General features: G+C 39.6%; 7 non-coding genes across 7 annotated transcripts; 4 read left to right on the forward strand and 3 right to left on the reverse strand.

Annotated features, from left to right (window-relative positions):
- Window positions 1-1,638: 1,638 nt before the first annotated feature.
- On the reverse strand, window positions 1,639-1,711 carry TRNAV-UAC (transfer RNA valine (anticodon UAC)). The gene has a single exon. It is a non-coding gene; the product is annotated as a tRNA-Val (tRNA).
- Window positions 1,712-5,961: 4,250 nt separating this feature from the next.
- TRNAT-AGU (transfer RNA threonine (anticodon AGU)) lies at window positions 5,962-6,035 on the forward strand. The gene has a single exon. It is a non-coding gene; the product is annotated as a tRNA-Thr (tRNA).
- A 2,946-nt stretch (window positions 6,036-8,981) lies between these two features.
- On the reverse strand, window positions 8,982-9,055 carry TRNAI-AAU (transfer RNA isoleucine (anticodon AAU)). Its single transcript has one exon. It is a non-coding gene; the product is annotated as a tRNA-Ile (tRNA).
- Window positions 9,056-12,444: 3,389 nt separating this feature from the next.
- Window positions 12,445-12,517, forward strand: TRNAV-CAC (transfer RNA valine (anticodon CAC)). Its single transcript has one exon. It is a non-coding gene; the product is annotated as a tRNA-Val (tRNA).
- A 4,102-nt stretch (window positions 12,518-16,619) lies between these two features.
- Window positions 16,620-16,701, forward strand: TRNAS-CGA (transfer RNA serine (anticodon CGA)). Its single transcript has one exon. It is a non-coding gene; the product is annotated as a tRNA-Ser (tRNA).
- Window positions 16,702-18,150: 1,449 nt separating this feature from the next.
- TRNAR-ACG (transfer RNA arginine (anticodon ACG)) lies at window positions 18,151-18,223 on the forward strand. The gene has a single exon. It is a non-coding gene; the product is annotated as a tRNA-Arg (tRNA).
- A 5,246-nt stretch (window positions 18,224-23,469) lies between these two features.
- Window positions 23,470-23,552, reverse strand: TRNAL-UAA (transfer RNA leucine (anticodon UAA)). The gene has a single exon. It is a non-coding gene; the product is annotated as a tRNA-Leu (tRNA).
- Window positions 23,553-23,643: the final 91 nt, after the last annotated feature.

A 23,643-nucleotide genomic window follows, 5' to 3' on the forward strand; every position in this document is an offset into this window, starting at 1 on the left:
CTTATCTCCTATGTTGCACTTGCATCTCATACTTTCTGTATCCCAAGTCTTCCTACTTCTTAACCCACACCTTCATTTTGGTAGAACGTATCCTCCCATGGATCCCAAGAAAGGAAGTACTGAAGGTAAATTATACAAGGCAGTGTATATTTGAAAATATACAAATATATTTGTATATATATCTCTTTTACACTCATACTTGATGGATACTTGGGTTTCATTTCGGATTCTAGGGTGGATTTCATTTTCTTTCAGATTTGAATCCATTGCTTTATTGTCATCTAGCTTCCGGTGCCAATTTTGAAAAGTCAACTACTCTGTTAATTTATCCTTTCTGTGACTTTTCAAAAATCCTTTTTACTGACTACTCAGTGATCCCTGCCTGTCTAGATTTTTTTTAGTGTTGTGATATGTACCTAATTTTTTGAGGTTTATCATCTGCATTTTCCCTATTCTTTATATCAGGAAGTAATACTACTTAGATATTGCACATCCTAGAATTTTCCTCTAATAAACTTATTATTTTCTCTGTATCACTAACTTTTTTGCTTGATATTCCAGGATATTATCACACTTTATGATCTATTTATTAAATTTTCATTTCTGATAATACATTTTTATCTTACAAAAGCCTCTTTCCTTGTGTAAATACACTTATCTTTATTTCAGTATTCAGTGTTGTCTCCCATCTCTCTGAGTATATTAATATTGGTTTATTCTCAGCATTGTTCTACCTATGTAGCCTTTGTCCATAAGTTGCTTTTTGTTTCTGTTTTTGTTATATTTCTTTAATACATTCTTCAGAAATATCATGATTCTGACTTTCTATTCATGGTTTAGAGCAGGATATGTGAAAGTCTATTGCCAGCTCTGACCCGTTGGACAGTGCTTGCTTATTTTGAGTGGAAGTGGAGTCAAAGAGGGTTGGGAAGATCACTGGGTAAGGTCAAGGTTTTCATAGATGTCTCTTGTCTTTAGTCTGGAACCTCAGCCATCAAACACATCAAATGCCTCTCAGGACAGCGATCTCTGTTTTATCCTTTTAGGAGCATAAACCTGGAGCCTTCTTCCTGAGACTTCCAGGCAGGAGCTAGGAGAGCTTGACTTTCTAGGAGAGAAAACCTGAGTCCTCTGAGGAATTGAGAAATGCTGGAGGGGTCAGCGTCTGTTGAGCCCCGTCCACACATTTCTCTGGCACTGTTCCCAATCTGAGGCCCAGGTTACACCCTTTTGACCTAAAATTGGATCCTCGCCCCTCCGCCCAGTTTTACAATTTTAGAAATTCTTGCTGATTAGGCTCTCTCACTCTTGAGGTGAGAAAATGTTTATTGTCCCCAGCGCTCAGGCCTCATTGAAATCTATTTCTGCTTGATTTTTATGATGACTGGAGATAACAGAAGTAACAAGACTATTTTTTGGTGACAACCCGATGCTCCACACTGCCTCAGAGAGCTAAGCAGTGTATGAAAGTGGAGCTCCCAAAGAAAAGTCGGGAGAGAATCTGCAATTCTGTTTCATAAACAGCTCTCAGAAGCCTAATCTACAAAAACAAAAACGAAAGCGAAAAGCCCACTGTGTTAGCCTTGGAGTGAGAGAAGGAAAAGGAAGAAAAAAAAAAAAAAAAAGATGTTTACAAGTTGGTTCCACTGGGGATCGAACCCAGGACCTTCTGCGTGTAAAGCAGACGTGCTAACCACTACACTATGGAACCACAAGTGTGCAGACTTCCTGTCCCCAGACACAAAAGTTTCTAGAAAAATACATCAGAAAATATAGCTATTTGATTCAAAGATAGATGACTTGGAACACAGGAACTTTTGGAGCTTAATTACATTTCTAGTGCATCTCACTCACACACAAGCTTGAAATATGTCCTCAAGTTGCATCATCTGTGAACACATGATTCTTGATTTGTGCCCCTTTGAACACTTCTAAACTAATCTATATTTATCCAGTCACTCAAAGAGTATTTATTTTGAGCTATGTGCCAAGCACTTGTCGAAGTGCTGCAGATAGAGAAGTGCAACAATTAAAACCCCTGTGTGTACGCATCTTTTGCTGTAGTTCCTAGCAAATAACCGGGGCTGAATAAACATATCTTTATTTCAAGGGAATTATAAAAGAAGTTAGCAGCACTCACACGACCTCCCTTTTTTTGCAGCTGGGTTAGAGCTGGCCAGTTGGGGACTGCTCACTAAGTTAAACTTGGGATATTTGTGCATTAAGATAGGATGCAAAAAAAATGTTTTCAATTGTAGGGGTTCAGAGCATGCCACCCCAAAATATGCCTCTCTGGTATGTTGATTATCTTAAGCTAAAGACACTTGAAAAACAGCAGATGCAAGAAGGGCACTCTTACCTTCCTTTTTCTTTCCAAAAGCAGGAGATAAAATACCCATATGCCCTCTCTGTACCAGAGGAAGGAAGCAATCTTATCACCAGAGACTGGGGAGTCCAAGCAGAGAGAAATCTGTACCAAGAAACCTCCTTAAACTAACCCTTATCTTCCTAGTCCCTTTTCCACATAATTGCCCTAGTCCAAACCCTTTCGTCTTGGCACGTTTTCACAACGTTTGTCCAACCCAGTCCATAAGCGTTGGGCTCTGATTGCTGCTTTGAGTCTTCATTTTTCTTGTGAGGGCTCCCACGTACATGTAAAACTTACTTAATAAAATTTGTATGTTTTTCTCCTATTAATCTGTTTTATGCTACTTTACTTCTCAGGCCCAGCCAGAAACCCTAAGAATAGAGGAGAAATTTTACTTCCCGTTCACAATCTCTCTCTCTTCCCTCCCTCCTTCCTTGTGATATAATATTGGTCCAACACATCTCCTTCAAACTCTGGGCCCTGATTTCCAGAGCTTTGTTGAAGAGTTGGGAGCCTTTTGGAAATCGAGTCACTGGTGAGGGCCACCAGACTGAGGAGGTTGTTTGCAGGTCACATAATCCTAGTTGTTCGAGGTCTTCTCAGTTTTCATTTCTCTTTAGAATCAATTTACTTAAAAACTGATGGGCTTGGAGTGGTTATACCAAACTGATGGTAGGCAAGGACCACAGTGGAAAGATTCAACCATGTAACTATTAAACACTGCCTACTTGGATTTTTTTTCTATGCTCTGGAGGTAAGGGGTAGGATTATAGGAGAGCGAAAAATAACCAAGTAGCCTGAGCACAAAACAGAAACTCATAAGTTTTCTGGAACAAACGTGAGGGGTTTCCAGTTCTTATCGAAAAGGACAAATTAGAAAATAAGTTCATGTGCCAGAAGCAAGGATTGAACCCAAGCAGATATGCAATTTGTAAACTTTAAGTTCAAAACTTTCCCACTGACCAATCACAGCAACATAAGATTCTTGTTCTCATATCTTTTCTTATAAGAAACCAAAAAGTATTTGTTTACAATCTGGGGAGTCTAGGATTGACCTCATAGGTCCATGAAACATTGGCCCAGGCTTACAAGAATATAAACAAAAAACAAATCTTTGGAAAGTTCTTTGATGGGAAATTCATAAAACATAATTCAAACAATTATTTTCATAAAATTTACTATTTATGTGCTATGACTTGTGCTGGGTTGTTAGACTCTCCCTGACCTTGCAGACATATATTTTAACAGAAAAAGCACACAATTTTACTAAATACATAATTTCATGAAAATGTGAGGAGGCTAAGTAAAGGAAGTGTAGGATGCTACATGACCACCAACACATCCTGGAGACCCTTACTAAACCAAAACTTAGGACACTAGAAGACACAACCCCAATAGACTATCATAGAAAAACCCAGTACACTTCTCTAGATATTTAGACAGATCATGTCTCAAACATAAAAAAGAAACTCTATACTTTTTAAAAGAGAGAATATTTTTTAACCTAGTAGCAGAGAAAGACCCTTTAAGCATAACCTCAAAAGTACAAACCAGTAGGGGAAAAAACGATAACTCCTTAATAAAATCAAGGCTCTGCCATGAAGTTCTGTCAAAGTCAACAGACAGGAAACATAACAGTAGACAATACTCCAAGGTCTAAAATTCACAATAGACTAATGACTACAATATACAATGTACCCCAGGTATATCAACATGGAAAATACACCAACCTCTATACGAATATGGACAAATGATAAGAAAAGTATCAGTGTACATAAGATGCAATTCGAATGACTAACAAACATATAGACAGATGCTCAAAATCTTTAGAAAACATAAATAAAATTTTAAAGAAAACAATGATGAGATTTATCACTCTACACATATTAGATTACAGAGTAGAAAGCTGAATAATGTTAAGCCTGGGCAGGGATAAAGGGATATGCAGTGCTGGTGGGAGTGTAGACTGACAAAAATAAGCTGGGATTAATTAGTATACATATATATATATATACACTAATCAGTGTGTATATATATATATATATATATATATATATACACACACAAACACATATATATACACACTCGCACAAGTACATAAAGGGAGATGGATGAGGAAGTGATGTTATATGGAGTGGGGGGACAATGGAGGCAACCTGTGAGCGCATCACTGGGACAGAAGAGAGGAAATACAGTGCCCATTATGGGATCTTACATAGCAATTAGAAGCAATGATTTAAGTGCACACAGAGCAACTTTGATGGATCTTAAAGTCATAATAATATATATCATTTATATAAATTTATAATATATGTGCACAAAACAAAAATGTCAATTTTGCAAATATATATATATGATCAAAGTGATACACAATAAACAAATTAGAAAAGTTGTTTATGTAAGGAGAGGAATGGCAGCAGGACATAGGGACAAAGGGAATGAATAAATCTTGTTGTAAGAAAGGGCAAGTAGATTAGGCACAGGCTAGACAGGCAGGGAAGAGCTGAGGGGTGCCTAGAGGAAATCGGGTGTGTAGATTTGTCACAGGATCTCCTAAGTGATTTCTGTTTTCTCCAAGGTCTTGCATTTTGTGGATGTTCAGTGAATACATAAGCCCTCGTCCTTTCCCATAAAGCACAAGGCACAAGGCGGTTATTTAAACATTTCAGAATGGTGGTCTCATCTATTCTTCCCCCACGCTAAGCTGTATTCGGCCAACATGCCACAACCCCTTCTGCAATCATCAACCTGACCTGGAAACTGAGAAGAGAGGTCATGTGACTCTGCTAAGACGCGCCCTGCATCTTGCCCAAGTTAGAGGCTCCCACGGCATCCTGCAGGAGTTATTTACCACATTGTACCCTAATTTTCTCTTTAATTCTCTGCATCCTCCACTCATTTTTACAACCTATGAAGACAGGAATCAAGTCAGTTTTAACTCAACGGTGCAATGAGCAGAATCTCCTGTGCATCAGGCTGTCCTTATCTTTGTTTGCTTTCTTATGCCAGGTTAGATAAAATAGAAGGAAGCATGATAGTCTTGCTCATGTGCAGTGAATTAGCTCAGAAAGTAGCACCGTGGGCTCTTTAACCTTGCGGTAGCGGAATTAGTGCTTACATCTCTCGTTGTTTGGGGGGGGGGAGGGTTGGAGGGAGAAAATTTTAAAACTTGCTTTATTTCCCTGCTTCTAGAATACAAATCCTATAGATGAAGAAGTTTTCGTTTGGTTGGTTCTCTGCTTTATCTCCAGTACCTAGAAAACTACCTGAAATACAGTAGTGACCACATTTGTTGACAAAATGAATTAACGGAGAAAAATTTTAAATGTGTTGCAATATCCAATATTTCCTCTAGAGGGCGATAGTCACCATGAAATAGGAATTTCACTCCAATTTAAAATAATTTTTAAAACCTCGCGCTGAAGAATGCATTTTTATTTTTTAATGTTGAAGTTTCTGCTTTAGTGTAGAAATATAGTTCAGAAATACAGGTGCGTTCTCTTTGTCACAAAATCAAGTACGTTTCTGGCAAAATGCTACATTTCACAGAAAATGTTACAAATGTGATATAACCGAAGCATAGTTCGAGAGGGGGCCCTGTGGCTTAGCTGGTCAAAGCGCCTGTCTAGTAAACAGGAGATCCTGGGTTCGAATCCCAGCGGGGCCTTTCCCTTTCCCTTTCCCTTTCGGTTTTTGTATTTCAACAGTGTAGTTGCCACTAAACATGCTGGAGATGCATTGAGGAATTTATATTACTGGTAAAGTCTGTATTGAATTGTTATTCCAATTGTGGAGAGTCTTCTTCCAGATAATACTTTCACAATATGAAGAGTTGTGATGAAGGGAAAAGTGAATAAGTTTCCTGTAATTGATAGAAAGTGATGGATTTGCTAATGATTGGTATATGAATTGAGCACAAATTATCTTCCAGTACCTGATAGAGAGTAAGATTTCAAATTCTGTCTTGGAAGTTCAGTCTCAGCTCTCTTAAACTGTGACATCCAACATAGTCAGCTAAATGATGGAGTTTGGTTATCAGTGTCAGGCAAAGAATTAATAAGCCACGACATTTAGTTGGAATCAGACTCATTTTTATTTTTGAGAACAAGAGAGCAATGTCAAATGTAGACCCTCATCATTTTGGTTTTGTGCAGCCCTAGGAACTGTATTTGTTTGTGCATCAGGAGAACTTACTGAGTGCACAGGGGGAAAATTGGAGCTCAATAACATTTTGAGGAAATAAATCACAAGTAGATTACCACTTTCTTGAATCTTAAGTGACATTGTAGTTTATAGCTAAAATGTACACTGTGTAGCACTGGCCTATACATTGGGCTTTTCCCTTTTATCTAGAGAAATTTCAAAGATTATGACTGGAGTTCCACCAGAGTCACTGTCTTTTCACTTTAGTAGAAATAGTCCTGCACTATGCCTGAAATCCTGTTTATACTTCACTGGAAACCTGGTTTCATTTTCCTCAGTTTATCCATAGAGTTCTTCCCCATCTACTTCCCAAGGAATGTGAGCAAAAAAGGTAGTCATGAAGGGTAGCAGACTATGCCACCCCAAAATATACCACTTTGGCATAAGGACTATTGTGAGCTGAAGACAAAAGAGAAGAAGCAGATACAAGAAAAGCTCATTTCACTTTCCCTATTTGCCTATAAAGCGGGACATACAAAGGACATAATACATTTTAAAAGTCCCCCCCCCCACCAGGAAGGGCAAAGATTAATCCCCAGAGACAACTTTAGACCCTATCAGCCTGGAATCTAAATAACAAATTTTACTAACTAGCCTTTCTGGAGTGAAAGATCTGATGAGAGTTTATAACAAGACTAATGCCACTAACAAGGAATTTTGGAAAAAGAATAGCAAGGAATAACAGAGCCATTCCAAAATAAATTTTAGGCAAAAATCTCTGTAGACATAACAATCAACCATATTTTCAAAGAAGACAGAAAACAGTGCATCTAATTTATAAATGTGAATGAACATAATCTTTACAGAGAAAAAAATCTTGATACATAACATATAATAATTCTGAGACACAATATGCCATGAATATCCAAACCATGTAATAAGAATATATAAACAATATATCAACGATATCAAGCAGAGAGATTCAATAAGTCTGGAGTAGGTCCTACACATTTATATATTAATAAGCTTTCACAGGTAAGTAATGTAAATCCTCAACTGAAAGCCAGTTGCCTAGATGTTAGATTCAAAGTGTACCAAGTTAACATTTAGAAAGATAACTGAAATTATGGCTCATTGTATTCTACTGATGTTGTCTAATATCAGGCAAAACAACACCAGGACTCTGACAAATAGAAATATGTTATGAACAGTGGGTACTGATAAATCTCTAGGAACTTCCCATTCCTTGAAGGCTGTCAGCTAGCGGTCATTCTCAGTTTCTAGTGAATGTCCACATTCCATGGCTGGTGGCTGCCTTCATCTTCAAAGTTAGCAATAACCTGTCGAGGCCTTCTCATACTTAAAATCTGTAAGTATATTATTTAATATGCAATGAAACAGTGGATGCCCTTTATTAATTAAAAACATTTTTTCAGGCGCTGGGTTTGAGCCAGTCACAGTACTTGACATGAAGGATGCAGCACTGACCAAAGCACAGCAAGGCCTTACCTTCTTGGATTTATTGAGCACTCACTATGTCCCTGGCACTGTGCTTGAGACATTACTTATGTCATTATTTAATCAATATCGTGTATGTCATTTTCAAAGTAACCCCATACATTTAAACGAGAGAAAGAGTAAAAATATGCTGGGAGTCTGAGGGACAGTGCAAGGGTCGAGGGGAGAAACAGGAGGAGGCTCGTGCTGGGCACACGGAGACCCAGGCGCCAGACTTGAAGAAAAGGACAGACAGGGAGAGTGAGGTGCTTAGACTGACAGCAGCCCCAGGGGCTCTTGCCCTCCTATCCCCCACTGCGCACCCCGTTTTCATTTTGGATTCAAATCTTAAATCCAACGCTTTTATGATAAACGTTCGAAAAAAATTTAGACGAGTTGTAAACGGCTTCTTAACTGGCAGCACCGAGGTAACGGTCAAATATAACCCAAAGTCTCACCATTGCTCCATTTTACCGCAGAGCATTCGCGGTTGCTGGTCTGAGGCTACGCCACAAGCCTGAGATATTCCCACATTGAGAAGAAGAAAACCGAAATACCACGAGGCATATACTTCAAGAGGAATCGAATCAGCGACCTTGACATTATAAAAACAATAAATACCCTAACCAAGTGAGCAACTTGCCATGAAGAGGAATGATGTTTTTACATTTCAGAAGTATAAACTATATCAAAGCATTATTGCCTGAAGTTTTTTCCAGAATGATGCAAGACATTTCCTCATTCTCCCAGTTTCCTCTTCCCCTAAATACATCCACCTTACCTCATTCAATTTTCTTTAAAAGCTCTCCATCCTGACTCTGGTACTTTATTTCTTTAAAAAGAAATACACACAATCAAATCTTTCAGTGGTAGTGATATTAGGACTGTCTGTAATTGGATGTACGGGTGCAATTTCCACCGGTCATGTGGCCTATAGGTAGGACGGGGACGAGAAAATGAACGTGAAGGGTATTGGCCCGTACGGGGATCGAACCCGCGACCTTGGCGTTATTAGCACCACGCTCTAACCAACTGAGCTAACCGGCCGCCCTGAGGCCCAGGCCTTTACTTACATGGTTTAAAGTTATACCTAATTAAAGTCGGCGGTCTTTGTAAAATGTTTTTAAAAATGTTCTTTTTTCTATCAAAAAGGAAAAGACAAATCCCAGTTGCCTGCACGGATGAACCGTGCTTCTCCCCAGGAAAACTCAGTCTCTCAAACCGACCGAGGAAGACTCATATCAATGTCCGGGAGCAACTACCTCCTTGAAACTATTCCCAGAAGGCCTCGGGAAACGCGAAGCCCCTGCAAGCCTGAGATGGTGGCGGGCGGATCACGGAGCACAGAGCAGGGCTTGGTGGACTCGGCTTCCGCGCACGGGGTGCGGATTCTCGGCTCTTGGAGGTCATACCGGGCGGGTCATCTCTTCCCAGAGGCCTTTAGCCGCTTGGCTTCAGGGTGGTTCCGCAGTCGCCTTTAAGCTAAATCTGTAGCCGTTCGTCCGGAGCGGAGTAAGACAGGGACCTTACGCTGCAATGTCAGCCATAGGCCACTTGGTGCCGCCCGAGTGCAGGGCTGAGGACTGAGGCAAAAGGACTGTGAAGACCGCCCCCCTCCTGAACCTCTGACCCCTCCCCATGCCCCCCAAATCACCAAATCTATGACAAGGGAAGTCGAGACCACAGCGAGTCCGGAGTCAGGGCCTTGTTCCGGACCAGGGAGAAACACCGGAATCTGAGAGGAGTAGGGGAACTGAAGCCAAGGTCAGGCAACTCAGAGGAAGGAGTTGGGAAACCTTTGCCCTTTTGAGCCTGGCCTGATCTACCTGCAAGCGGGCGTCAACGATGTCGGGGACCAGTAGAGCAGCGAATTTCTGCTTGCTTTCTTTTCTCTGTTGGACCCTACAACCCTCTCTCTCTCTCTCTCTTTTTTTTTTTTTGTATCTGAAGTTAATTGACTCGTTTTATATATATATAGTATATCGAGTAAGATTTGAAAGACTATTCGAAAGAGAGCTATTTCTTTTAATGAGGCAAGTTAACTATTCATTTACTTGTTTTACATTATGCAATTTATAAATTTTGTTTTTAATTGTTTAAAAAGCTGTAAGATGGTATTTCTTATCTTTAGTGCATTTCTTTTACTTTGTATCAGCATCCACCATATGAACTAGTAGCTGTCTTCATTTTCTTTGTCCTCTAGTAAAAATTCGGTGGAAAGTGTGTAGAAAAACCAATTTTTAAAATTTAATTGTATGTATTTATTTATTTTTATTAAAAAAATTTTTTTACTACAGTACTTTATCTGTAGTCTTTTCCCCTCCCTTTGTGTTTTACTGCCACTCTCCCGGATTTCCAAACCTTGAGAAACCTCTCTCTGCTTAACAGCCAGAATGTCAGCTGTTTGGATGACTGGGCATTCTCTTTTCTCTCCTGTCCTCCCCCAGTTTTCTTTGGCTGTGAGATCTCTCTCCATTCAGTAAGCCTTGGAGAGATTTCTCTCAGCTCTCCAGTCCTGGCTGTTGGCAGCTAAAACACAAAGTGCTGTTTGCTCTTCGTTTTCCTGCCGTGCTCCCCAACTTCAGAATGTTTTGAACTTGAGAGTGCCTCAGTGGGTATTTCCACTTTCTAGCCTTTTCCCTCACCCCCTTTTGACTTACTCTCCTCATCAGAGACAATCAGAACTGGTTTTGGCTACTTGAAATTCTGTTTGGGTCAAGCAAGCCCACAAGCAAACCTTAAAAATGTCTAAGTTTCTTCTGGTTTCTCCTAATCTGGTCTTCACAGGATTTTCCTCCTCTGTGCCGCTGCCATCTGCCAGGAATAAGGACAGCCAGAGGCTTCTTTTCTCCTATGAAGGCCTCTTTCTAGAATTTAGTTTATGTTGATTCTTTAGTATCCTCAGCTCCTGATGGGTTCAGAAAATCTACTCCCCTTAAGCTTATGGCTTTGCTTTAGTTAGTAGGTTGAGAGGGACACACACTTGCAACTTCCTACAACTTAACCAAAATGGAACTCAGTGCTTTGTATTTTTAAAATATTTCCAAATGTCTGTGCCAAAAGTACTTTTGTCATTCCTTGAAACTATTTCCTTTAAAATATATAACAACAGACTAATCTCTCTCAATAAGGAAATTAACCATGTTGCCAGTTGCTTTTCATATTGTTTCAGGTAATCCTTATATCACATGTCATTTATTCAACTGATATTTTAAAATAGCCAGTTTTGTTCTTATATTGAAGTTGGAAGAAGTGAGATATAATATCCATACGATACCATGAAAACTTCAAGAAGTGAAATGAGTGACCACCTGCAGGTATGTTGCCAGATTTTACTTAGACTTCCAGGTGATACTGCTGGGCACGTGCAGGGCAAAAGAATGTCACATGGAATTTGGATACATTTCAGAAAGTTACCTCGAATATTGTCCCCTGATTTGACAAATGTTTATTGAGAACTACCAATATAATGGTCCCAAAGCCACACATGATACCTTCCTCATCTTCCCAGAGCTTAAAATCCAATACCACCATGACTTCTGATTAGTTGTCTAACAGTGGAGATGGTCTTCTCCACAGAAGCGGTATCTTCATTTTACTTTAAGAAAGATCTTCTTCAGTCTTTTGCATCTGATGCAGGTGTATTTTCTACACAAATGATCAGGACAGATTAGCAACATTATCCAGTGAAAGCACTTATACTATGCGCCATGGAAAACTTCCATATATGGGCACGTATCTTCCATATGTCAGCACATCTGCTTAAACAGAATATCCTGTTTGGAATCCTATCTCTTGCTTTTTGTGATTTTGGAGAATAATATCACCAGCAATGTTGAAGACAGCTTGATAAAGCAGAGATTTTTAGAAGTTAAATGATGGAGAAAATTGTGAGCCTGTTGTCAGCTAGGAAATGAGGATCTTGAGGTCAGGAGATGACAGTGGGGTGTTTTGTATAGAAATGCTGAGGTGGAAGGATTCGTTCATATAAAAGACTGCATGAAAAATCACTCCCAGTGGGGCCTCAAAAGGGTACCTTAAATTCTGTCTTGGAAACTGTAGGCTGCAGAATTCTCATTCCGTAACACCAGCATATTATGGAGAGAAGTGGAGTCTGAATGCAAGCATCAGAGCTTTAAAAAACAAACAAAAAAAAGTAAAATAAAACAAACAAACAACAACAAACTCATATCCTTAATTCACCAAAAAAAAAAAAAAATTCTCCAGGATGCTGCCTTAGCTTTCCAAGCCTGAAATTTATTCAAGAATTGGGATTATGAAAGGTTTTTGTTTTTGTTTTCATAAATGGAGGAAAGGGGAGAGAAATGTTTTGCAACAATGAATATTTCTTCAAAAGGCATGAAGTGAGTAAACCCGGGCTATACAGGCAAAATCTACTCAGTTATGTATAAGGGCTGGAGCAGCAGTTAGCAGGTGTTTCCGTAGTGTAGTGGTTATCACGTTCGCCTCACACGCGAAAAGTCCCCGGTTCAAAACCGACCGGAAACAAGTTTTTTTCCTGATTATCTTATGTACTTCTACTTGATTTCAACTTGCTTATATTAAAAAATAACAAACCCCACAAATCTTCGCACTTACCCTTTGTTTGAAGGAAGAAATTATCCTGAGAGTCCCGCGCCGATGCATGGTTTCGCTGTTCACACGGGGCAGTTTTTCCCTTTCTCCCTTCTCTCCTCTGCTGGGTTCCGACGAGGCCTGTGAGGGTCCCTGGGAAAATATCAGAGGAGATGAGCCGGCGCCGCGGAAATGGTTGCTCTCTTCGGAATTTGGATTTCTACGAAAAGAGGCTTCTCCAGGAACTGACCCTGACGGCAGCTTGATCTTGGACCTGATCTGTAGCAGAAAAGTCTCCCAGACTCAAGCCAGTTTTGAATGCAGAGAATTCTGTTTCCCCTTGAGAAAGTCCACCGGCACATTGCCAAAAACGTATAATGTTATTCTTCCTCCTAGCCTTTCCTAAAGGGACCTGCGCTCATGTACCAAAGTGATTGTGCATTAGGGAAAAGGAAAAAATCAGACTTTTCAGGAATTACTAGACAATGGCTCGGAACCGGCATTACTTGCTAGAGATAAAAAACATCATTGCTGTCCACCAGGCAGTAGGTACTCATGAAGGTCAGGCAACCAATGAAGTTTTGCCTCCTGTCCATTTCACTGTGGACACAGTGGATCCCTGAGCCCACCCTGTGGTTACTTTCCCAATTCCAGAGAGAATCTCTATATCATTTCCATGACTAATGGAGTGAAGGCCAATTAGAGGCCACCAGAAATTCCTCTGTGAAAATAATTACACAAAACTGTTATTCCTGGACCGATTTTAGAGGTTAGTGCCAACATCGAAAACTTGAAAGATACAGGGACAGAGATTCACCAAATTTCTATTCAACTCACTTACTCAACTGTAGAAGGTAAATGGGTTGTGGAAAATGACAGTTATTGTAGATCTAGTCAAGTGATTATTTCCATTGCATCTGCTATTCCAGATGTTCTTTTATTAATGGAGAAAATTAACACATGCCCTGGCCCTGGTATGCAGCTCCTGATATGGTTAGTGCTATTTTCTCTGTACCCAGTCAGAAAGACCATCAGAAGCAGTGAGCCTTCAGCTGGCTGATCCAACAGTACATCTTACCTATGCTACCTCAGGGGTATATCAGCTTTTCAATCATATGTTATAAATTAGTCTACAGAGACCTTCACCACCTTACCATATGTTCTAAAGTTGAAAGCTGATTTTTGTTGTTTTAAATATGAACACTGTAGGCAAATGTATATTGTGCAAACTGATCACAAGTGAATGGGCCTACCTTTCCAGAACTGGCTCAGTCCTGTGCGCCTCATTTGCATCTCTATCCCAGTTTTAGTCCATATGGGCTGCTGTAACAAAAATACCATAGACCAGGTGGCTTAAAGGACAAACATTTATTTCTCACGGTTCCGGAGACTAGTGTCGATTCTCAGTCTGGTGAAAGTTTGCTTCCTGGCTCCCTGTCTCATAGACAACAGTCTTCTCACTGTCCTCAGATGAAGGAAAGGGTGAAAGAGCTCTCTGACATCTCTTTTATGAGGACCTAATCCCACTCATGAGGACTCCATCCTCATGACCTAAAGCCCCCACCTCCAAATACCATCTCATTGGGGACTGAGATGGTCTCAATGTAATTTGGGGGAGAGAGGCACGTTCAGTCTATAGCAATCACCAAAACATCCATTTCCTTTTCTGACTTCAACTATGTTTAGTCAAGTATAAGTTGATATTGACTTTTTGTGCAGGGAGGCCAGTGGCCAATGGGTGATGTTGAAACCAATTATTAAAACATTTTGAAAGGAAATTATCCTGAACTGATCCTTCACATCCAGAAGTGCTGCCCCACCATACAGTCCTGACTGTCAGTTGAGTCTGAAAGAGTCTTCGTAGCCATCAAAGGAGGCATTTTCTAAGATATCTTTTTACCTCCCATTTCTTCCTGAAATTGAGAAAGGAAGTTGACTGAGAAAGACGCTTGGACAAATTTTAAAATCAAAGATGCTTTAAAGAAAATACCAGTCCGCAGGCGTCAATCCAGGAGGAAAGAGAAAGAACATCTCCTGGGGGAATGTTGATGTGTAGAAGAATGTGGTACCATTTAGAACTGAAAAGAATCCCTGACAAAAGTTAAACTCCCAAGGTGGACACAGGGAGGACGGGATGAACAGTGACTGCTTTTGGACGACGTTATTTTAAACAACCTCCTTTTTCTGTCCCCACCTCTACTTGGGGGTGAATTCCTTAGTAGTGTAGAAGTACTAGGAAGAAAATCAAGATCTAACTGAGAAAAAAACACAAAAATTTCAAAAGAGCTTTTTCATTTGTAAGTGGATTTCACAGTCTTCACCCCAAGATTATTTAATGCTCCAAAGTGTTCTGTTGGAAGAGCTATAAAACCTCCAGAACTGTGCACTGTTTACATGACAAAACTGGGGACAGGAAACTAGAGATTTATAGAGTCACTTCACTCACTTATGAAGTGAGTGAAGGATTTCCCGTGAAAACAACTCCTGGGCACTGTCCGCTGTAAGAACTACACTCTGGTCAAGACAGAAAATAAAAAGAGAGCTATGCTCTTTTCTCTGCAAAAAACAAATCAACAAAACAAGACACACACAAAAACAACTTTTAAAGTTGTATTTCTAGACCCAAAGGAGGAAGTTTAAGCTATTTAAATTCTGCTAATTCTTCCACTTCCTTCAGAACATCCTAGAGCAAATCAAGGGCTTTGAAGTCAGGGTGTGAAGATGGTGGGTCTGACCTACTGAGCTGGTCCTGGTTGCTCACAAATGGAAGATCCAATTCAGTGTCTGAAGAACATTCCAGAATCGTTTGATCTTGGATCAGGTGATTCTCCTAGAGACTCCCAGGTCTCCCGTGCCCTGTGTGTCCAGGGCTAGACTTGGACAGCATTCCAGAACCTTCTTGCCTTTTTGCCTCAGGCTTCCTGAGTGGCTTCAAATCTTATTTGTGTGATTAGCTCCTTCTGAGGCTCGAAGTGAGGCCTCCTTCAGAGTGCTGACTATTGCTGAGTTCCAGAAAGGAAGGACTAGTCACCATTCCAGAGGAGAACTCTGGTAAGAAAACTTTTCTCCTCCACTTCCTCATTTATACTGTTTTCTTGAGCCTTTATTTGATTTTTTAAATAGGTAACATCTAAAGTCTAATGTGACATGCAGTAAATTTCTTCCTCCTGCTTCCAAAGAATTCCACCTCCTTAGTCTCCAGCCCCTCAACTGGGAACTTTGTTGTGAGTTTACTGATTATCCTTGAGAGTTTTTTTTTTTTTTTTGCTTTGTTTTGTTTTTGTAAAATGCATATACAATCTAACACAAATATATCTCCAATAGTATCATTCTATAGAGATTGCTCTGAACCTTGCTTCTACTTTATAGCATATGTATGTACATAGTGATCTTTATCAATTTGTTTTAAATATGCACAGCATTTCACTGTGTAGTTGTGCCATAATTTATCTAATTAATAGTTCTGACTAACTAGGTTTTTCTCAATCTTACCATTACAGTTAATGCTGCAGAGAATAAGTTAGAACACAATATAATTTCTCATGTGTTCAAGTCTATGTTTTACATTTGTGGAAATGCTGTATCAAAGAGTATATGCATTTGAAATATTGGTAGATCCTGCCACATTGTCCTCCTAGCAGTAAGGCATAGTGTATTTGTGGAGAACACAAATGAGCAGAATCGTAGACACACTTAATACAACTCTTACTTCATTCAATGCCAAGTATGAAGCTAAACCAGGCAATCCATGAAGACTGTAGAAAATTTTAGAAAATCAAGGATTCTTGTGTTGCTGGAATATTGCCTTCTCTCAAGGAGGTGAGATTTCGCAGCCTGGAGCCTGGCAGGATGGGGACAAGTTGGATGAGGCTGAGCGGAGAGATCTGATGAGGGGACTTGAGAAGTGATCTCCTTTCACGTACTGCTTAAAGTAAACATGCCAAATAAGCAAGGATGGCCAGAATTGGTAAGCAGGATTATAAATCAGGGACCTGTATGGTCTTTTTAGATTCCTAAATAGGGGATGGGGATTCAAGCTGTGATGGCCGAGTGGTTAAGGCGTTGGACTCGAAATCCAATGGGGTTTCCCCGCGCAGGTTCAAATCCTGCTCACAGCGTTTCTCAGTGCTTTTCCACTCAAATTACAAAATGACTTTCTCAGTGTGGTTCTCAATCTTCGTCTTATTACATAAAGAAACTGAGGAGTAAGAAGGCAGCTTGCCGTCCCGTCCCTAGTACACTCTCAGTATTTTGGCTCTTCCATCCTTCCCCAAACTGGGCGGGCACCTGTGAATCACTTGAGCGCGGGGGCGGGGCTTCCTTCAGCCCAACTATCTGCAGCTACCCCTCAGTACCCGGGAAGCCTGAGACTTAGTGAATGCTCAAAACAGCTGCTTGTTTTGTATCCATTCTGTTAAATCTAAAAGTAGCAGCAGGTCCCAAAGGCAAAGAGAAACAAGAAATTCTGTTTTAAAAAATCTGTAATAAAATTCCCCGCTCTGTTAATGGCGATGCAGGTAGCTTCCTTAAAGAGTTCTCTGGTATTTAAACAAAACAAAACAGTCTAGTGAGAACCATGAAGGTCTAGGATCATAAATATCTCTGTGTGTGTGTGTGTGTGTGTGTGTGTGTGTGTGTGTGTGTGAGCGCTCTTTAAAACATTGTACTATAGAAATGAGGAAACCGAGGCAAAGAGAAGATACACAACTTGCGCCAACGCAATAAATCTAACGAGGGAAGAGTACGGATAAAGGCTGTGGGCACCGTGACTGCACTCGGACCCAAACTATTGTACTTCTCGCTCAAAGAACTGCCCTCACTTATAAACACTTTTGTATCTCCACATACCTATTTCGCCTACATTGAGCCCTTAAATATAGCTAGCCAATTTATGTAATGATACTGGTATTCTCTAATTTTATAATTATATTAACTCTGAACTTCTAAGTTCCTATATGAATTTGGTTCTTAAAGTGTTTACCTTTATTAAATTATTACCCCCATTTCGCCTAATTTGGGAGGGTGGGTGCTTCGGAATGTTTTTCTGCTGCTTAGAGTCTGAAATTATTTCCTGTGTAAAGAGTTTCAGCTCTTTGGAGAGTGAGATTGAAAAATATGATTAATACCTCAAGAATGTGTTTTATTCCACTTTCTCTTTCACTATATCAAAATTGAAAATTAAATGGATCACTAATTTTTGACCCATACTCAACATCAGTAAGTGCCAAAGGAAAATGAAATGACTTGATGAATGGACAGATGAACCGACTGTTAAAGAAGCGTTGATAAGTAGAAACAATACAGACAATCACGCACATAAATGGGGGGAAAATGCTAACCACAGTCGTTCTATCACATACATGATGCTCCAAGGCAGAAAATTCTTTCATAATTATAAATATTTTAAGTGAATGTAACTTATACAAATTGACCCCGAGGATAACCAATCAGTTTTAGTAGAATCCATAGGTCTTTCTTGTACAACTAACTTCCATCTGTGTCATGAATCAACCGTTTTCTCAATGAGTCTAGTGAATAATGAGTAATAGACAGGCTTATAGCAAGGGGGGCCAGTGGCGCAATGGATAACGCGTCTGACTACGGATCAGAAGATTCTAGGTTCGACTCCTGGCTGGCTCGACTTGCCCTTGTCTTTTAGGAAAAAATATGTCTCTGTGTACATTTTTCAAATTGATAACAAATTCTTAACGTCCTTCGATCTGGTTCTTCGCCTTGCATGGGGCCCGCCACACAGTGCAATTTTGGCTGTCCGTTAAGTCTGAATGGATGCGTAGGTTGTCTCTCTTCTGAAATGTCCTTTTAATCTCGTTTCTTTTAATGATACTGAGAAGGGGAGTTGACAGAAAGGTCTTTAGAAAGACAACTTTAAAAAATTAAATACGGAATATTATTTGACCATAAAAAGGAATGAATTTCTGATACATGCTACAACATGAATGAAACTTGAAGACTTCATGTTAAATGAAAGAAGCCAGACACAAAAAGCCTTATGTTGTATGATTCCATTTATATGCAATGTCCGGAATAGGCAAATCCATAGCGGCAGTAGTAGTTGCCAAGGGCTGGGGAAAGGGTACAGAGTTGGTTTGCGGGTGATGGAAATGTTTTGAAACTCGATAATGGCGATGGTTGCACAACTCTGGGAATATACTCAAAAACACTGAATTGTACACTTTTATGTGAATATTATAGACTGTGAAGTATATCTTAGTTTTTAAAGATCAAAGAAGTGTCAAAGAAAAGAAACAAAGTCTGACCAGTATTTTCTTCATTAATTTTTCCCCCGTTGGGCAGGGCTCTCACTCTTCAGGCTCTTCCCCTGCACACTTTCTGTCTCTGAGCATCGGTCCTAGAGGAAAAAGAAGGGACATCAGCTGGAGAAACTGAAGCAGGAAAGCCACTTCTGTGGACAAACGAAATCATAGCGTCCCCCTTAGGCCCTCAATTCAGCGATCTTGGCAAAGATCTGCCCTGACACCCGAGAAAGCTATTCAGACTCTTATCTCATCGCCCAGCTCCGGATCTCAACTAGAAGAGCGCGGCAGCCTCACCGCCGAAGATAGAGACTAAGAAAGTGTTCCGAGTTGTAAGCGATCCTAGACAAAAGTTAAACAGACAAGAAGAGGGCGACGGTGTCAAAGGAGAAGAGGAAAGTGGCAGTTTGGGGGTGGTGTCTCTTTCAACAGCTGGATCTCCTTGTAAGGTCTTCCTGGGGCGTGACTTCAGACGTTTGAGGCCGAGTGGAGGAGCCTGGGAAGGAAATCAAGGTGAAGCTGGGAAAGGAACAAAAACATGCAAAGGAGACTTTCATTTGTTGGTATTGATGTATTTATCTTACAAAAGTTGATTGACTCTGGACAATGTGCGTTGTGAGGGGTGCCGGCAACCGAAAGAATGAACCTGCCACGCGTCTAGACCTCGTTTGATACCTCATCTGTTGGGCTGTTACCGAATTAAAAGGGGAGCGGGGTGGGGAGAGAAGAAAGGTCCAAAGGATTTGGAACTTCCTGATGTAAATACTTCTCAAATCTTAGCGCGGAGAAGAATCGCTAAGAAAAAGTATTAAGCCCGGTTTTCTAGGCTTCACCGCCCTCCCTCCCAGAGATTCTATATTGGTACTAGGATGCAGCCCATGAATTTTTAGCAAGGTGATGCTTCTGCTGCTATTCCGCCGACCATACTTTAAGCAGTACTGGACTAGTGCGTTGTATTTTATTACTCACTTTTTCCAGCTAACATCAACAGGGAACTTCCACGGTAGAAGAAAAAAAAAAAATAGAACATCTATATGGAGACGCTCACAACTTTAGTATTATTCCACTAGGCTTTACCCAACAAAGATAACCGACTTTTCTACTCTCAAGATTTTTGGTTTGTTTTTCTCTTTTATAAACGTGTTTCATTGAATACTTTTTTTTTTTGGTGGTGGTGGTGGAGGCTTGTTTTAGAAAGAAGTCCGTTTCAACCTCCGTCTCAAATAAACAAAAAGACCTTTCTTTGATATAATAATCAAATCACTCTTGGACTTAAAGGAGATAAGCTAGGTTTTTTCAAAACTCTGCATATTGGGAACGTTCCTGCCCCCCCCAAAAAATCTACAGAGATTATACTGTGAAGTGAGTATTTTTTCCTTTCCCCCAGAATGTTGTGGAAGTGCCCTGTCCAAAACAATAGCCATTAACACATGTTTCTAAAATTTAGTTTTTTAGAAAAAGAATGTACAATATCTCATTAATTTTTTATTGATTGCATGTTGAAATGATAATATTAGGAGTTAAAACATTAAAATTAATTCCACTTATTTACTTCTTAAAATGTGACTACTAGAAAAATTAAACTTACTTATTATGTGATATTATTTGTTAACTCTCACACCTTCTTGCGGTTATTGATGTAGCAACATCAGTAAAGTGTAATCAGTTTGCCAAGGATGTGGTTCTTTGAAGCAGACGCCATGGCAGTGTCATATTCCAAAGAATTTGTTTGTTCTTTACTTCAAAAAATATCTGTATTCTTCTCCAAACGCAATTCTTAGTATGTGAAAATGAAAACTTTCTCACACTATATTTCTTTACTGTTTTTCTTTTTCTGTTCAAGAGGGTTCTGTGGGTTGGCTGGTTGAAGAGCGTGCTTAGTAAACAAAAGATCCTGGACTGCAATTTGGTGGAGCTGTCTCCATAGGTTTCATAATTTTGAAAAGTGTTAGCCCTCATTTTGTTGAACACAGTTTGGGGAATTGATCCTTGATCAAACCCGAGTTGTTCAATTGCCGTATGATGTGGAGAACTAAGAGCCTGATGTTTACTTTATAGATGTGGTTTCTGAAGGTGGCAGGCACTGGAAGTTTTCAAAGAAAAGAGGGAAAGACTGGATGGAGTATGTAAAAAGTTGCATGAAAAATCATTCCACACATGGCATGAATGAAGCACTGTAAATTATTATTTGGACACCAAACAGTTCAGAATTCTCATCAGATGACAATGTCCCTCTCATATGCAATGAGATTAACAGTGATTTGCTTTGCACATCATTGAATATTTTGTCTTTAATCAATGACTTTACCATCTGAGAGTTTGCAATGAGAGCTACAGCAGTTACTGGAAACCACTGTTTTTTATTTTGTATGATCCCCACAAACAGCGTTAATTCTTTTTTGCATCCTGGAATATTTACCACACATGATGTGGTCAATAAATATTTGTGAATGGATTTGTGAATATCCAGTTTCTTTTCTCTACTATTTTGGAAGTCAGTAGAATGGAGCTGGATGCTGGAGATGCTGACGGCTGCAGGAGCTCCTGGAACCAGAAAGCAAAACTCTTTCCTCCTACTGTGTCTCTCCTGCACCCCCTACTGACAAAATTTCGGTGCCAGCTGGCACAAGAAAATAAATGTTTAAAAGGCCCAGAACCCTTTTCAAACAGTAGTCTAAAAGGGTGAATGTGTGGCTGAGAAGTGCATTAGAAAAAAAACCTGTTTTTCCTCCTGTGTGTCTCCTTCACTACTCACACAAGAACACTTTGCTTCTGACACTTCTGGCCACCAACTACATGGGAGTTTTCCCCCCACCAAGCAATTCTACAGCACTAGCTGAGTGTCCTACAGTTTAACTCAATTCTGACACTATTTATCTGGAGATAGCATCAGATCCCACAGGTTACGGGCTTAGTCCCTCAAGACCGCACCCATTTCAGATGCCAATGGAAAGTAGTAGGTCCCCACGTTACCCCAACACATAAACAGATGACATATTTCAGTAGATTGTTGCAAACTAAAAGTCCAATAAATATGTTAAATTTAAACACACACACACAGTAAGACTAACTAGTCTACTAGTTAGTCTATCAAATGCCTTTGATAGACTAACTAGTAGACTCTATAGAGCTGAGAAAAGAAGTGATAAACTTGAAGGTAGGCCTAAAAACTACCCAAGCTGAAACACCAAGAAAAAAAAGAAAAAAAGAGCATTGAAGAATTATTGATTAATATATTTGTAATCAGAATCCCAGGAGGTGAAGAGAAAAGAACAGAAAAAATATTTGAAGAGTTAATGGCCGAGTATTTTCCCAAGATAATGAAATACAGATATCCCTCACTTTTCAAAAGTTCACTTTTCTGCCACTTCATTTTTAGGAAAGACCTACGTTTGTACCTGTTTTGTAGAAAGCCATTATAGAGGCAGCGTGCATCAGGAGCAGCAAGGGTGGGACCACCAAGCTCCTCCCCCAGGAACTACAGTCAGCATCTCAGCATCAAGCCGCTATAGCTTTGAACTGTGTCTGTGAGCATCTGTGCTTTACCTACATTTATTTTGTGCATCCATGTGCAAGAAGTGTCCTAAGGTAACTGCTTCTTCACTTCACACCAATTCAGCTTGTGAAAGGTTTTATAGGAATGCTCTACTTTCCGATAGCAGAGGAAACCTGTACATCAAACCTCAGCTCCAAGGTCAGAGAATTCCAATCTATCTATCTATCTATCTATCTATCACCTATCTATCTATCAATCAATCTATCTATCTAAAACAGCAGACTTATCAGAAATTAGGTATACCAGAAGATAACGGAATGACATTTTAAAGTGATGAGAGGCTAAAAAAAAAGAAATTAAAAAAAAATCTGTTAACCCAAGCAAAAAATATTTTCCAAAAGTGAAGAAATAAAGGTCTTTCCAGACAAACAAAAACTGAAGAGTGCATTACTATCAGACCTGAAAAATAGGAAATGTTATAAGATGGACTTCAGGAAAAAGGAATACAAAAGAATGAATATCCATTTCTGTACATATAATGGAGGTACATATAAGGAATACTTTTTCCCAATTTTCACTCTAAAAATGATAGACTGTATTAAGCAAAAGTAGTAGTGACGTATTGTACAGTTACAGCATATATGAAAGCAAAATCTATGACAGTAACACACACTATAGGAGGGAGTATATTATTACAAGCTTCTTACACTGCACTGGAAGCAGCATAACATTATTTGAAGGTGGACTTTGATTAATTGTAGCTGTATATAGAAAACCCTAGGGAAACAACTAATGATTTTTTTAGACATACAAATGATAAGGCAATGCTGGAGATATCATCAAATCATGTAAAATACTCATATATTTCAAAGACAGGAAGAAGATAAAAGAAAGGAACAAAGGACAAAAGGAACACATAGAAAACAACTAAGTTAGCGGATTTTGATACAAACATGTCAATATTTGCGTTATATCTAAACTATCTAAATCACCCAATTATAGATAGATCCTATCAGATTGGATAAAAGAAGTTCAGCGACATCTGCATGCTGGACTATTTTCCAACTTGTACAAGGAATTTTCATTTTCAGGTAAGACATCCGCTAAAACGGAGTTACCGGGAGTGGGGTTCGAACCCACGCGGACACACGTCCATTGGATCTTAAGTCCAACGCCTTAACCACTCGGCCATCCCGGTGCCCTGAACCAGGCCTAACATGTCAAGTATTACTGGGTTAAAATTAATTAGACTTCCTAGTCCCTGGATTATGAATAATTTTACACACGTG

The sequence above is a fragment of the Delphinus delphis genome, chromosome 10, assembly GCF_949987515.2.
Source record: "Delphinus delphis chromosome 10, mDelDel1.2, whole genome shotgun sequence".
Taxonomy (NCBI): domain Eukaryota; kingdom Metazoa; phylum Chordata; class Mammalia; order Artiodactyla; family Delphinidae; genus Delphinus; species Delphinus delphis.